We start from the raw sequence: 16,409 nt of genomic DNA on the forward strand, positions 1-16,409 counted from the left end.
CAGTTCGTCTACAACCAGTTCGTCTACTGAACATTTGGCCATTTACCATTTGTCTCATATATATTTGGGCTGTAGGGCGGGCTACCCAATGCGTTTAATATCCTTTTGGTCTAACGCCACTTCGTCTATATGATTGGATCAACTGTTTCTAAATCAAATTTAATAATGTGCAAATGTGCAAAATGATGAGAACACGATGTGGAAAGAAGATATTAGACCCATTGTTGTAGGGTAGACCAAACGGTAATCAAACTCAATTGATATATATAGTAGACCAAATAGTTTTTTTTTCTCATGCGGTATTAGACATCTTTGAAGTAGACCAACTTCTAGACCAAATAATGTATTAAAAATTAAATTGTGCCTTAAAAATAGATACAACAAGTCTACTACTACTACTATTACCTCTTATAATAATAATTATAATGATAATCAGTTCTTGTACAGCGCACATGTCACGTACCAGATACAACTTATAAGCCCCCCTTTATTATGCTCTGGTTTTTAGTGTTTTTCAAGTAAACTTGATGTTCATGCAGACTTAACCTTTTTATGGGGGGGGGGCGGAATTTTATAATTTCATGGAATTGAACCAAGTGTATTCAATGACATGATTAAGGTATACCTTATGGAAAGAACTTACCTTCGGTACCTTTACGAGACGGGACTTTTGTTATTGATTTTTATATTGTTTTCGCAAGGAAGGACATTAAGGTAGATATTTTTCTAAAACATCCAATATAACTAATTCTGGGGATTTGGTCTATATTTTGTTCGTGGGGGTGCCGGGATACCATACCCAGGAGATATGGGTGATGTAGTATATTTAAAGAACGCAATATTTTGTGATTTTATTAAAAATTGTATAAATTTTAAAGGACGGAATAATATTGGTATTATTATTATATCAATACTCAAACGTATGTGAGACTTTCGTATCTGCATGGTAGAAGTGAATGGCAATATTATGCCCTAATGCATTTCAAATGAATTTAGTAGAAAACGGTATAAAATGTTCCAACCTGGGAAATGATTATGACATTGTGTGTAACCTTCGCCCCATGAACAGCTGCGGGGAATAGGTTCATTCCCTGGTCAAATCGAGACAACTGCACCCAAAAACGAATCTTTAAAGTGACGCTGCCCAACGCAGGGGAAACTTCCCGGCCTATAGTTCGCAGGTCTTGTCGCTCTTTGAGATCGAATCTATAGATGCCAATCTGAAAGAATGAAGATGTTTGATATTACATATAAAACAGTTTGTCATCGTCGGATCTTTTGTCGTTGTGCATTAAATATAATGAATCCTACCTTGATTTAAAAAATAATATATGGAGAAAAGTGAAATTGGTGACAAAAAAAATCGGGCACGGGATAACAGAGTTGTTTTGAAAATAAGAACACCAAGACCATGAAGACTGAAAACTGAAAATTTTGTGATAACAGCGACATCTCTCTCACACTTGAAGGTACATTTTCCTTTGCATCTATATACCTCTTTCTTTTTTTAAAGTAGTTTTCTTATAGTTTAGATTCTCCTTTGAAATATTCTAACATTTTTTTAACTTTACATCGGATTTTGATGAAATTTCAGTGTAATAGTATACGCGTTTCCATTTATCCAGTAGTGACCATTGGCTTGTGAGTTGACAGATGCTATCCAAAGTTGCTTTTCGTTATTCTACATGCCTTTGTAATGATTGTTTTCTCCGTCGTATTATACCAGTACGCTATCATTATCACATGCCTTAATAATTACTCATTCAATATGAGGTCATTGATTCAAGGGCTTTGGCATATACCTGGGTTTTTGTCTTCAAACATGCTGTAATCCGCAGATTATTTCGGATACAGTTTCCTATCAGGTACCATTGCAAACTATTCTCGAATTCTTCAACAAATTGGGGTAAGGAAATGTGCCCAAGTACACCGACATGAAATCAAATTTGTGAATTGAATCTAACAGATGAATTTATAGTAGATATTTTTAGGACAAGGGGGAGGGGGGGGGGGGGTCAAGTATACATAGTTCGAAAACATATAGGCGAGTGAGCGGAGCGATCATGTTGATCACCAAGGCATTTTCAAGGTTGAAAATGAAGGAGTTTGTACCAGTTTGCAATAAGAAACGTGGGTTTTCAAAATATCTGAGGCGAAGGGGCAGTTGTCCATCCCCTCGCGCTCCTTACTAATGTGTCAATATCACTTTATCAACAAACTCGAATACTTATAAGCTAGATATCAAGGTCTCAGAGTGTACTAACTAGGCCTATTCAATAAAAGAGGTGCAATGGTATCACAGTTGGACTAAACCTTCACCTGAAGTAATCAGACGCAATAATGGCAAATTTGAGAGAACATCGAAATTGTATGTCAAATTAGATTGTTTTGGCATTTTTAAGCTTTCCAACATATTTTAAATATTTTAACACACACAGTGTAAGAATAACATGATGCAAAACATACTTAGTCTAATTCTTTAATGATTTAAATTTCCCCCAATTTCTCTTCCAAAGCTAGTGATATGGTTCATGACACTTGGTAAGTTGTCATTATTTTTTAATTTGTAATTTTAAAGAGCTCTAGATGCATTAGGGTTAGGATTTAAAAAAAAATTATAAGTGTCGGCTCTCTCTTAACCGTCTTTTATTTGCATAAAGCCCCTTTCACAATTAATTAGTGGTGCGACTGCTTACAACCGTTGCGATTGTGTGCAACATATATTGTGACCAAATGATCGCAAACGATCACATGAGTAATTGTAAAAGCCCCTTAACGTCCCAGTTGTGTGCACTGTCACTGTTGACTCTTTTGTAAGACGAAGCAACAACCCAAAATTTCCATAACACTCGTATTTTACTTGTTTTCTTTTTTTTCTTTTCGAATTATCTCATTAACATGGTGCACTTAACATTCCCTCAGAAAGAAAGAAAGTTAAGTGGCATTATTTTTGCACGTGCCCAATAATTGAGGAAATGCGTCATTTTGCTTTGGAATGCAACATTTAGACTAATTAGGTTAACTTCGACTAATTAAGTATAGAATACACGAAGTATAATAGTAAAAGTACGATATCTGATGACAACTATTTTGGATAACGTTCCCCAATAAATACACACACCTTTAAAGTAAATCTCGCCTACCAACCCTGCATGCATTCCCGACAGACATTAAGGTGGCGCTGACATTCTGTGATCATTTTGTCGGCTACCACTGAGATGATGTAGAGATGGTGTTAGCTGACTCCAAGTGCCCCTAGATACCAGACAGAACATTAAAGGTTTACCAACATCGATTTGACTTAACCTTGTCACCTGTGGATGTGTCTGTGATATGTTTTAATTTATTCCATGTACTAACATGTTCTACATTGATCTCTCCCAGGAAATAGATTAAATGATGATAATTCTCAGTCACAAACGAGATACATGTATCTCGTAAGTGCCTACACGAATCAACACACTTAAAAGTCCAAGATTTGTATAAAGATACAATTGTAATTGCATTGACGCCCAATTTGCATTGACGCCCAATGGCGACAATGCATTGTTCTTGTTCCGTATTCCTATTCCGTCGTCTTCTTCTTCTTCTTCCACAAAATCCCATTTGTTTAACACATGGTTTTTGTTAGCTCTCCCCTGGCTCCGTCCCTCATCCAAATTCATCCAAACTTTGTAGACATGTTGTCCAGCATCCCTAGTTGTGCACCTCGTCTTCTTTTTTCCAAAATCACTCATGCATGACCATCCAGGCGCCATTTTGTAAATTTCAAGCCATTTGCATACCATTACTAATCTCGTCCTAACTCCCGCATCCTGCATGCTACAGACTTCTAACAAATTGCTATAGATAGTCAAAGAGTTGCTCGATCATCTGCGACGTGTAACTTGACCTTCAAAATGCCATCTTCATGCCCTAAATTCAAATCCGAAATAGCCTTCCTTCAAAAACGTCATATTTATTGAAATGTAAAGTCAAAAAATCGTAAAATGGCCATAACTTTCTTGTTTTTATTCATTTCGAGCTCATATTTTCAGGAATTGATACTGGTACCATATCATACATAGGAATCGGTTTTTACGCATCACTGAATTTCCGTTACTGAAATAGCGCCCTCTAAAGTTTCAAAAACGCTTATCTTTGAATGCTCCTCATTGCGTCATGCATGGCCAAACCCGTACCCTTTTTTAGATTTAGGGTGTTCAAGATATGCCCTTTTATGCCATTTAGAAAAAAATATACCTTACCACTGACGAAATATCTGAAAAATGCTCCCGAAAATCAGCAAAATACGCAAAAATTCACTATAATGCCAGTACAACTTCAACTTGCTCTTATTTCCTTATTATTGAAGCTTATCCTTTCTAACTTGGCAGATATGAGTATTGATATATACTTCAACCGTTCGTCAACCTTTTGTAACAGAAACTGACAAAAATCTGACGTCAGCTTAAAATTATTGTGCAAAACCTTCATTTTTCATGTCTTTCTTTATATGGCATTTACTTCCGGTCTATTGCTTGCGCACAAATAAAAGTGGTATCAATGTCACCGCATTGGAATGCTCTTTCCAGTGATACCAAATACGACATAGGTTACAGAAAATTTCAAGATAAATCAATCTGAACACATGGTATACTGCTCACAATGCACACATTATCAACAACAGAATTGTACACAATGTCTATGGGATCGGTTTCACGCAAAAACGAACTTAACGTATGGGGTGCAATGTGGTCTAAAATGGTTGACTCGAGAATGTAGCTTCCTATGGAGTGCAAAATCTGCCAAAATCCAATTTGATTAACATGTAATTTTTGTTAGTCCTCCCCTGCCTCCGTTCCTCATCCAAATTCATTCCGATTTAGTAGACATGCGCCAATCTCTGTTGAGCGGCCAATGGTTTGAAAATGGACGAAATCTGTTTGACTCGAGAATGTTACTTCCTATGGAGGGCACAATGTACCAAAATCCACTTTGATTAACATGTAATTTTTGTTAGTCCTCCCCTGCCTCCGCTCCTCATCCAAATTCATTCCGATTTGGTAGACATGTTGTCCATGATGCATTATTGTGTACCTCTTATTTCATTTTCTAAAATCATTCATGCATGACAGTGCATGCACCATTTTGAGTGAGTGACATCATCATCTCTCTCATTTGGATGTAACTGGCTCGTTCATATAACTATTTTGTTAAAAATAAGCGAAACTTTGAAATGTCATAACTTTCTTATTTTACATCCGATTTTGATGAAATTTTCAGCATTGTGCTTGTCTGATTTTTCCCTATTGATTCTAATCAAGATTTTTCTGAGGTAAACTTGACCTTTCAATCAGACGCGTCAATGCATGCACATCGTTCGGAAACGATTGCAGTTCTAGTTTAAACCTATTTTCATTCAGTGCGAGAGTGTGATTTGCCCACTTTAAAGAGTTCTACACTTCCCGGGAGTCTCTTTCACAAGAAATGTTATAAAAACTGTGCGTTCTTTATTATTTCATCCATTATTTTTCATTTAATATGAAATGTGTTATTTTCCAATAGGTTTGCATCTGACTTTCACGAAATTTTCAGTGCGAATTTTCTCGAAGCAAGATCCTAAAACGAGAAAAAGATTCGTGCAGGCGAAGGACAAAAAGTTAATATATATCATTAATATGTCGCCCAGGTGCGGGTACTTTATCTGGTATTCGCTCAAATGGCGTAACTCGCTATTTTTCTGAGGTATTACATTCGAAACTCAACACGGGAAAAATATATTCCTTCGTACGATAAGATAAATGTGTTTTGTCTTAATTTCTTAGTTATTAGAGAAGCCTGAAGCAAGAGTATCATTTACTCCCCATGCAGGTTTTTGCGCTGAAGAAAGAATGCAATATACCCACGTGGTATACACCTGAGTATTTTATCGTTTGGTTTTTCCCGGGCTTCAAGGGCGAAAAGTCACAAGTGTTCCCTGATCTTGTACAATTTGTATTCAATGGATTTTCAGTGTCTGGGGTTAATTGGAGTAAAGTCGGAGCAAGCATGAAAGGATCATCCGCTTCAGTCTGTCAGGATCTATATCTATTCATGCATGGCTGTATCCCCATGTATTCCATCAATGAAGATGTATGGATAAGACTAGAATCGTGTGTTTTCTTGTCGTAGTATGTATAGCCAGGGAGCGTTTCATGAAAGTACTTGAGAGACGTTTTATCCGATTGCTAATATAGTAAAATCTGTTTTCAACCTATCAAAATATCGGAATGATGTCCGATCTTACATTATTTTTATCGGACAACAAATGTTGATATTAAAAGCTTGGGAGTATGATTGCTCATATTTATGCAATATAGGCCTACTCACGCTGGTACACCCCTATCCCCAGTCCTTGCTATCTATACAAGTGGCTGGGTCTCAGTTTGTTGAAAGATTACTCCACAACTTGTTTAGGGTATGAATGGTAATGCAATATTTTGAGAGAAAAGAACAGAGGGATATTACGTTATAAATAACATGTAAGCAGTCGTATTGACCTACACCACTAGCGTACCTAAGGGGGGGGGGGGCAGACTGCCCTCCCTGACGAGTCACAACCCATGCAGGGGACGTACCCCTGCCCCCCTGACGAGTCACAACTGATAATTTGTAATGTAGAAATGCAATGAAAACAGACGTATGCCCCCTCTTTTGAACCTGAAGACCTTTTTTTTTTTTTTGCTTGTCAATCTTTTTTCGCGGACGAAATATCCTCAAAAAAATGTGCTCCCCCCTCTGTAAAATCCTAGGTACGCCGCTGACCTACACTCATACTTGATAAGAAATTAAGCTTGACAACTATCTTCATTAGACATGAACTTGTTTTTCATGGACAAAAATCCAGAATAAACTGAAATCAACTCAATTTCAGTATTTCTTCATTCACGTAATTCTTATTTACTTAAAAAAATATTCTAAAAATCCAGATTTGGCCAACCTCATTCCATTTTGTGCCAAAGCATTAATTATGAATTTATGAAGTGAACATAACATTTTGAAATTCAGTACTGATAGCCTATTATCTTAGGGCCTACAATCTGCATATATATATCATGTATATATTGCATGTCAAATTCAATGTTTTTTTTTAATAATTCGATAAGCATGAAATATCGCGACTTTTTTGGTAGGCCTTTATGTGAGCTCCTTTTGTTGTACCTTTCTTTTCATAATGCTTTTGTTTCAAATCCTGAACTATTATTCTACAGTGTTATGTGACCAATGTTGTAAAAATTGTGTTCAAACACACATTTCTTCTTCGTCTTTTTTTGGGGTAAAAACAAGTGAAATAAAAGAATTGTCACCAATACCCTTTTCCACCGCTAATTTTGAACGGCTCCAACATATAATTCATTTGGTTCCCAAAATCTACTTGATGCAAGTTCCCAAGTCTGAGATGTAAGAAATCTCGGTAGTTGCACCCCCCCCCCCCCGCTATTTGGTCCGATCGAAAAAACCTGTTCTATCTGCAGATAGGGCCTACAAGCGTTTCCTCAGGTTTGGGGTCTTGGACCAGACCAAGATCTGTTCCCTTTCCCGTTTAACACGGCCCTGCCCCTAATTCCCCCTCTTCGCTTAGTCGAAAATTCAAAACTTGTTTTCTTGCCGCGGAAAACGCTTTTAATTATTGTCAGGCTGAAATAATACATGCCTACGTAGATGAAAAGTGAACGCATAACTTCTTATATCTCATTCTGTACATCTTTAGACTTTGCCCTTTTCCAGTGTTAGCATGTTAGGAATGGAGACACCTCGTTAAGTATGTACTTGGCGGACCACCGACCTTGAAGTTGAAGTGATACTAATCTGAATGCGATTTGATTTGAGTGAATCACCGCTACATTAAGTTCAACGTCATGTCAAGGGCATGCCACACAGTTTGGCCAGTAGCTCCGTGGTTTGGCCTTCAATAACTGAGCGTGGCGCGAAAACAGGAGCTACCTTCCAGTTTTATGGTGTGGTATTTGGTAGGACTTGACATTACTATCATGATCGATCTATTGATTGTCAAAGTTTTTATCAGCACACCTTTTAAAAAAGTGTTGCTACTAAAGAGATTGCGTATTACGGTATCTCACGTGCATTATTTGTAATATATCCCCACCTTTATTATTGTTAAGAAAATTGACGGTATCTAGGCCGCAGTTGGTGAAGATCGGTATTCACCAACGGGGTTCTGATCAGTCCTAGTCCCAACTTTCAAGCAAATGGCAAGTAATTAAAAAAGTTTAGCCTGTAGGTCAGTTTAATCCGTAAACACAATAATCAGAGACACGTGGCGGTGTGCTGCTACACCCAAGGGTTACACTGTGCTTTCAATTTGGTTTCTAATCCTGCGGTAATTCGTTGGCAATTAGCAGCACGTTCTCTGAAGAGCAAAGGTAAATATGCAGGCGTCTGTCAGGTAATTGGATGTGTTTTTATGCGAAGATGCATATTCTACCAATGAGCGACTGACCGTCATTGTTGTGTGACTATGAACTTGTCCTTCGGTTATCTGTTCCTGATCTGCACAAGCTCTGTTGCGATCTTCAGTTGTTACCTTTAAACGCCTGTCTGCGTGACCGATCAAGCTGATATAATTACGGGAAGTTATTGGTTACATGGTTCCGCGTGTATCACCCTCGCTGAACTTAAAAAGTGACTTTGATCTTGAGGAGTACAGTCTCTGAGAAGAAGAATAGACCATCCACATCTAGGGTTTTAAATTTTAAAAGCCAATGGATTTCAGTGAAAAGCAATTGAACCGAAATCTTTGTTTTTCGACGGAAAGTTACTCATAAAATAAGAAAACGTATTTTTTTTCCGAAACAGTTGGAATGTATGCGCAGTAATGGAAAAAATCGGGTAAGGTTCTGAATTGTTTTGCTTCTCAGTCTATTTGAAAAGAATGATCAAAGGGCCAGTGTTTATTGAAAACCTGTTTTTTTAATGTTATAAGTTTTATCATCTACACAGTTGACTTTATGTGTTAAATATCAAATGTTAATATGAATAAACCTTCAACCTTGAACGTTATAGTTCTCAGATTAACTTTTCTTTGCATGGTTTTCACCGGTTATTATTGAACCGGTACGAGTCCTGACTAAATTATTTTTGGGAAATGCGATGGATTGAATGAAATGCCATGTATTGTAAGCTTTGTAACCTTACCTTCTTCGTTTTGTTTTTGTTTCTAAGGAAATGGAATAACATATCCTGGCAGTGGTATTTCATATATGATCATGTAAACCACCTTTGCTGAAAACTTTATATAGGCCTAGACTGAAAGCCCACATCAATCACCCTAGAAACTCACACTCTACCCGGCCCTTCTTAAAGGAGAATGAAACCTTTGGAACAAGAGAGCTTGTGTGAAAACACAAAAATCAAAGAAACAGATCATCGAAAGTTTGAGAAAAATCGGACAAATAATGAGAAAGTTATGAGCATTTTAATATTGTGATCACTAATGCTATGGAGAACCTCAAATTGGCAATGCGACAGAGATGTGTGATGTCACTTGTCTCCCTATTACTTTAGTATATATTACACTTAAATTGCCTCTTTTATCACATCTATCACAGTAGATCATGTGTTCTTTCTATAGGAGGGCATGTAATACAGATTTTTAAAGAATAAATCATGGATAAAGAGTTTGTATCACCACAAGAAAAAGCAGAAAGAGACATTTTGAGGGTATTTTATAGTCCATCAAAGGGAAAGTTGTTCACATGTGATACCACACATCCTTGTTGCATTGCCAATAGGAGGATCTCCATAGCAATAGTGATTGCAATATTCAAATGCTCATAACTTTCTCATTATTTGTCCGATTTTTCTCAAACTTTCTTTGTTCTTATTCTCTTATTTTTCTGTTTCGACACAAGCCTACTTGTTCCTAAGTTTTCATTCCCCTTTAAAGTCTTTACTTTGCCTTTTCCCTTGTTTTTTCGAACCAGCCTGTCAAGCAGCAATCTGTCATAACAGGGACCCTATACTAAGTAGGGTCCATGGTCATAGGATGCATATGAGACCTTCATATTTCCGGCGTATAGAGCAATTTCTGTATTTTATTGCGTAACATGCGACAACAATTTCCTGCTTTTATTCATTTTGTAGGAAATAGCTCCTTTGTTTCCCAAGGAGAAACTGATCAAATTTACAAACAACTACGGCTGGGGTCTGGCCTTGTTGAAAATACGAACGGGGTATTCTGGGAGAAAGCAGACTCGAGGGTATTATTAACAGCGGCTCTGAAAGCGGCAGTAAAAGAAAATGCTGATGTAAAATAATGTAAAATGTTATGAAGTTAAACAAAGCGTTTATTTAAAAGTACTCCCGGGTAGGTTTTCAAGAACATGTGGTGCCCTTCATCACCCCCTCCTTATAAGTGGCTGGAATGTAAATAGAATTTATATTACTCTTTTCATTTTATTATAGTTAAAGATCAAGTCCACCCTAGAAAAATGTTGATTTTATAGTAAATTAAACTAACATAACGCTGAAAATTTCATCAATATCGGATGTAAAATAAGAAAGTTATGACATTTAAAGTTTCGCTTATTTTTCACAAAACAGTGATCTGCACAACCCAGTGACATGCAAATGAGAGAGTCGATGATGTCCCTCACTCACTATTTTTTCTTTTTTATTGTTTGAATTATACAATATTTCATTTTTTTTACAAATTTGACAATGAGGACCAAGTTCACTGAACCATGTAGTATTAAACAATATTAATTCCACATGTTCAGAGAGGAATCAATCGTTGTTTCACTTGACAATGAGGAGAAAATTAGAATATTTCATATTTCATATAATAAAATACAAAATAAATAGTGAGTCGATGACGTCATCAGACTCCTCATTTGCATACCGACCAGGATGTGCATATAAATATTTTGTGAAATTAAGCGAAATTTTAAAATGTCATAACTTTCTTATTTTACATCCGATTTTGATGAAATTTTCAGTGTCATGCTTGTTGGATCTATATCTTTCTTATTCAAATCAACTTTTTTGGGGTGGACTTGTCCTTTAAGCGCACTTGCATCATTTGGACTACTCAATTGGTATTTGAAGGGAAATGCTGATTTATTATTATTCTACCCAAATATTTTATATCATTATTATATTATTATTGTTAAGGTCTATATGAAAATAAAATGCATCTCAAAAATATAAATCTCTGGTACATCTGACCCTCTTACGGAGGATCCGTCACTTGATAGGTCCCAAAATCTTTACACTTCTTTTGAGAAACACAGTGGCAAATTATCGAGAAGAAAGAAAACATTTCTGCTGTCTACCGGAGATGGATATCTATGCAGTTAGCCAAGGAGGTGTGTGTTTTACTGATAAACAAGCCCCCCCCCCGGCCAATTTTAATACAAAGATATGAGGGATCGAGACATTAGCAACGTGATGAAAGTAAGGCAACGTTTTCATATTTTTAAATATTTTTAAGCAGATGTATAACTTAAAATGGCAGTTTGATAAGGCCGAGGTGGGATTATCGTAAGCAATACTGAGTTTTCAACACGACATGACATAGCTTGGAATCCCTATTTTCCCATTTCAGTCATGTTAACAGCTTGGCATATTTCCCCGCTGAACCGATTTCCGCCATCTCAGAATGATATCATCTTAGATCAAAGTTGAAAGGTGAAATAAATTCATCTCCTTCAATCACTGAGAGTGTTAAGTCTTCTTCAAGTGTAGCGGAACACTTAACATGTAGGCCTAACATTCATATCTATATTTACCTGATTGGCCACCCTTGCATGACCCGCGAACATTCTCATTGAGCCATCTTTGTTGATGACGTGGCATCTTGTTAATTGTCGTAACGTTGCGCGTGTCGCTTGTATTCGAATTTTTGAACATCTAAGACGACACCAAGGAATTTCAAGTACCTGTAAACCAAATATCTTTCCTAACCTTACTTTCTTCCGGGCAAAAATAAAAAACCTAAACACACTAACACAGTCTCGATTTTTCGCGCTCTTTTAAATTCAATCTTGTATATATCTCTCTTGGGATCGATCACAGGCGGGAAAAGGGAATTTATCTTTTGGGTAATTTATTCTCCACTCGAGATTCACTTGCAGTAGCTGTATTGGTACGTCGAAGGTCTTCACGATCTGAAAGTTTAAATACAATGAAATTTCAATTTGAAAATCCCTCATGCAACCATGAACTGTCAGAGTTTAAGAATTAATTAACTAATTAACAGTTCTATTTTCGAAGCGTCATAAAGCTTTGTCATGTCAATTCGTTGAAGGATGCGGTTATTATGGGTTTTAGAAGTTAACAAAAAAGTGCCAAAAACGTGTTTGTGTTTAGGAGATTGTCTCGATTAAAAGTATGAATTTCCGGAGTGATTTTAATGAAATGAAAGTCTGGTTTTTCGCATTGTTGTGACGTGATCTACCAGCGCTCTATCATTGCGATTTCCGTAATTACCAAGGTATATGACTGATACCTGCAGTAATTAATTTTCCTACGACTTTTCGGTCTATTTTATCTGTCATCCCACAGATAAGCCGTTTTAGAGTCTTTTAGGTAGGCTACAAGACTTTATTTGTGCTTTGTTCCGTTGTTCAAGGTCTCGCCTTAATTTTTTTGGTATCAAAATCGATAACTTTTCATATTATGTTGTAGCCTGTATTTTTATTCGAACCCACTACCTTGCCTTGTAGAGTTATGGGTCGTCCTTAACTCCTTTTTTGTTGTTGAGGAAATTACATAGCACTTGCTACATGTAGGCTTATTATTACTGTCAGAGGGCAGTCAGTATCGCACCCTTTCCACCCCAAGTTTCCGTTTTGGTTATTAAACTGTCATAATTATTTTGGATAGTGATTTTCATATCGAAATCAACTAGAAAGGAAAACCAAGGGAATCATAAGATGATGTAAGGGGGGGGGGGGGTAGAAAGATTTCCCCTGCGAGTTTTAGACAGTAGGCTTATAACCAGAGTAGGCCTGTAAGATTTTACAAAAAAAAAAAAAGATGCGGGGTCTGATGAAGGATTCCGGTTCTGAAGAGACAATACAAGGCTCTAGAACGAGCGAAGTCTGTTAAACCAATTTCTTGAACTTGAACGAGATGATAATTTATCATCATCAATTTTGGGCGCAATCTCTGCATAACCCAACAAATCACCGAGCGTTTGTTCGGCTGGCACGAGATCCTTGACTTCTGACCAAGCCCCGTTGTCCAGGTCAATTGACCAGCCACCGAACAGTAGGGTCCAAATTACCGAGGGAAACCCTTAGTATTAACCCTAAGGAGAATAACGAAAAACCCCTTCGTTGTATGTAATCCGTAATTTGTTACTGAAGCTCTAGCCATCAAGGGGTATGAGCAGTGTTCTAGATAACTTTCTTCTTCTCATCACGCGAGACCAAGGTGGTATTAAATCTTCTTGGTGAGACAGAGTATAAGGTTTATCCTGCCGTTCTTGAGCAGGAATATAAAAAAAAAGCGATATCGTTATCATCACTGAAATACAGGAAACCGTCTTCATAGATGAACATCAATCCGGTGATTGATAACTTCATAGAATATCCTTTTAATGTTACCAGGGGCCCGTAACACAAAGCTTAGCAATGATCGTAGAACATTTTTCTACCGTTGCATTGACTACAATGTAAAATCAATCGTGAAAATCAAGTGTACGATTAATCGCTAACCTTTGTGTTACGGGACCCAGGTTAGGCTATATACTCGTGGTGTTTTCTTGGTCTAGGTAACATTTACCTTATGGCCTATAGCTTATTTCAGGATGACAAGGAATTTTATTTGTGTAAGAAAAAAAAATAATTGCTGATATTGTCAAGCCAGGGTCTAATGCTTTGCTATTTAAGAATAACCAATAATTAGAATAATTCAAGTAGGAACCTTTATCGCTTTTATTTTGTTACTTTTGTTTCTATCTATTACATTTTGAACAAATGATGAAGGACTTTAGCAATGCGAATATGCGATATTCTTCTACCTGAAGGTTATATAACCTGTGTGTTTCTTTGGTAACTGATTGAATAATAACAAATATGGGTTTCGCGTGGTAAATAGGAGGAACATTAATTTCAGCATGTAGCATGGCTTGACGTGGCTCAAGCAGTAATGATTGCAATCTGGTAGTATGTAATATGGTTGGGCAAAAAAGGCCAAATTTTTAACCATCACTGTGCAACATACTGCAGTAGAAGGTCAACATAATTATTTGTTAAAATCTGTCCAAATTTGGTAATAAAAACTAATGATTGGGTAATAAATTTCCTCAATTGGATAATAATTGCCCAGAATATATATTTTTTTTTACCAACATACATTACCCAACACAACGGACAGTATGTTGCCCAACATTATAAGTGTGTGTATTCTGCTTTACATGTGAACATGATTTAAGGTAAGCGAGACCCAAAGCCTCTTTCTAAACTTTCCCTTGACTCTAATGTTTGTGCCAGTCGGGTGGTAGAAAATCTGTTTTCCAGATTTCTTTTCTGGATAGAGAATATTTTAAGAATGAACCCGTTGCAGACTTGAGGCATGCAGAAAATGGCCAAACCATTCTTGCAGGCAAACTTCGACCTATAGTTCCCTGACCCCGGAGTGACGAGAGCTCTTTAAGCAAAATTCATCTGGGATTTCATTTATTGTCCTAGTCTGCGCCTCTCTGAAATTTATGGATATTCATAATCCATCGGATCCTTAAGATGCCCCTTTGTGTTTAGTATTTCCTGATATCCCTCTATGAAAGACTGTTGACCGTAAGAGCAACGAGGTAATGATTAATGATGATTTACTATTATTTACTCTAGGGCATGGGTATATCGTCTAGACTGAAAATTTCCTTGTATTTACAATGATGGTTGTATTACTAAGTTCTCTTGCTTGATACCTCCCTTTAAACCTTGGATCTTGGGCCAATTTCACAAAACTCGTTATAATAACAAGTTGACAACAAGTACAACAGATAAAAGCTACTGAAATCCAACAATATGATTGGCTGATAGTAAACTTGTCATAAAAATAATGCAGAACCTTGGTGCTGTCGAATTATATTTTGGTTAATATGAAGGTATAATTGGATGTCTCTGTAAGTCATTGGATTTGAAATTAAGATCGAAGAGAGGGGTGCCAATGGACCCGATGGATGGAGAAATTATGTGTCTGTTGGTCCATTGGTGCCCCCTCTCCTAACACCCAATCCTCAACAATATTAAAATGTCACGAAATATGTGCTAATCGATATCAAAGTTTTAAACACGTTGATATCTTTAAGGACAAGTCCAACCCCAGACAAATTCTGATTTGAATAAAAAGAGAAAAATCCAATAAGCATAACACTGAAAATTTCATCAAAATCGGATGTAAAATAAGAAAGTTATGGTGTCACACAACAGTTATATGCACATCCTGGTCAGTATTCAACTGAGTCGACTGATGACGTCACCAACTCACTATTGTATTTTATTATTTTAAATAATCAAATTTTCTCCTCATTTGTCCTGTGAAACAAAGTTTTATTCCTCCCTGAACATATGAAATCACCATTGTTTTTACATGTGGTTCAGTGAAGTTTGTCCGTATTGTCAAATCAGTAAAAAATTGAAATATTGTATAATTCAAGCAATGAAAAAACAAAAGAAATAGTGAGTGAGGCCTCTGAGGGACATCATCGTGCATCACTGTGCATACAACTGTTCTGCGAAAATTAAGCAAAGTTTAAAATGTAATAACTTTATTATTATAAATCTGATTTTGGTGAAATTTTCAGTGTTGTGCTTGTTTGATTTTTCTCTGTTTATTTTCTGGGGTGGACTTGACCTTTAAGAAAATCCAGTCTCTTTAAAGTGTTACGCACAGAATGAAGTAGCACAATGAATGTGTCGATCATGGATGTGCAAGCCTTTTTTAAACGTGCTTATAAGGATAACTTTCGTATTTGGGATTGGCCTTTCCTTTTCATACGTGGATATCAATTTAATATTCAATATGTCCATATTACCATCATACATAACCTGTAATGTAATGTTAATCGAACAAGGTGAAGATAATCTTCTAGAGAGATATCGTGTTCCCTGCTTGTAAGGCACGTGGCCGCAGGGAAAACATATAAATTGAATTATGAATGGTATTACTGCCACGCCAGGGGAAAAAAACGAAAAGGGCACACGCAACATGGACAGGAGCTGTGTTAGAATTGATTTGACGTGTGCCAGAGCAATCGGCAGAGATATTTGACAGATATATGTAATCTTCGCGATGAGAGCAGCTCCAACACCACTGTGGTTTGTGAAACTCCCTGGACAATGCTCCCAGGTTTGGCCATGGGGGTGAACTCCCAGTAACCAATTGACCTTAACCCTCTCATTATAGCGACTCGATAATAG

Source organism: Lytechinus pictus, chromosome 15 (genome assembly GCF_037042905.1).
Source record: "Lytechinus pictus isolate F3 Inbred chromosome 15, Lp3.0, whole genome shotgun sequence".
Classification (NCBI taxonomy): Eukaryota; Metazoa; Echinodermata; class Echinoidea; order Temnopleuroida; family Toxopneustidae; genus Lytechinus; species Lytechinus pictus.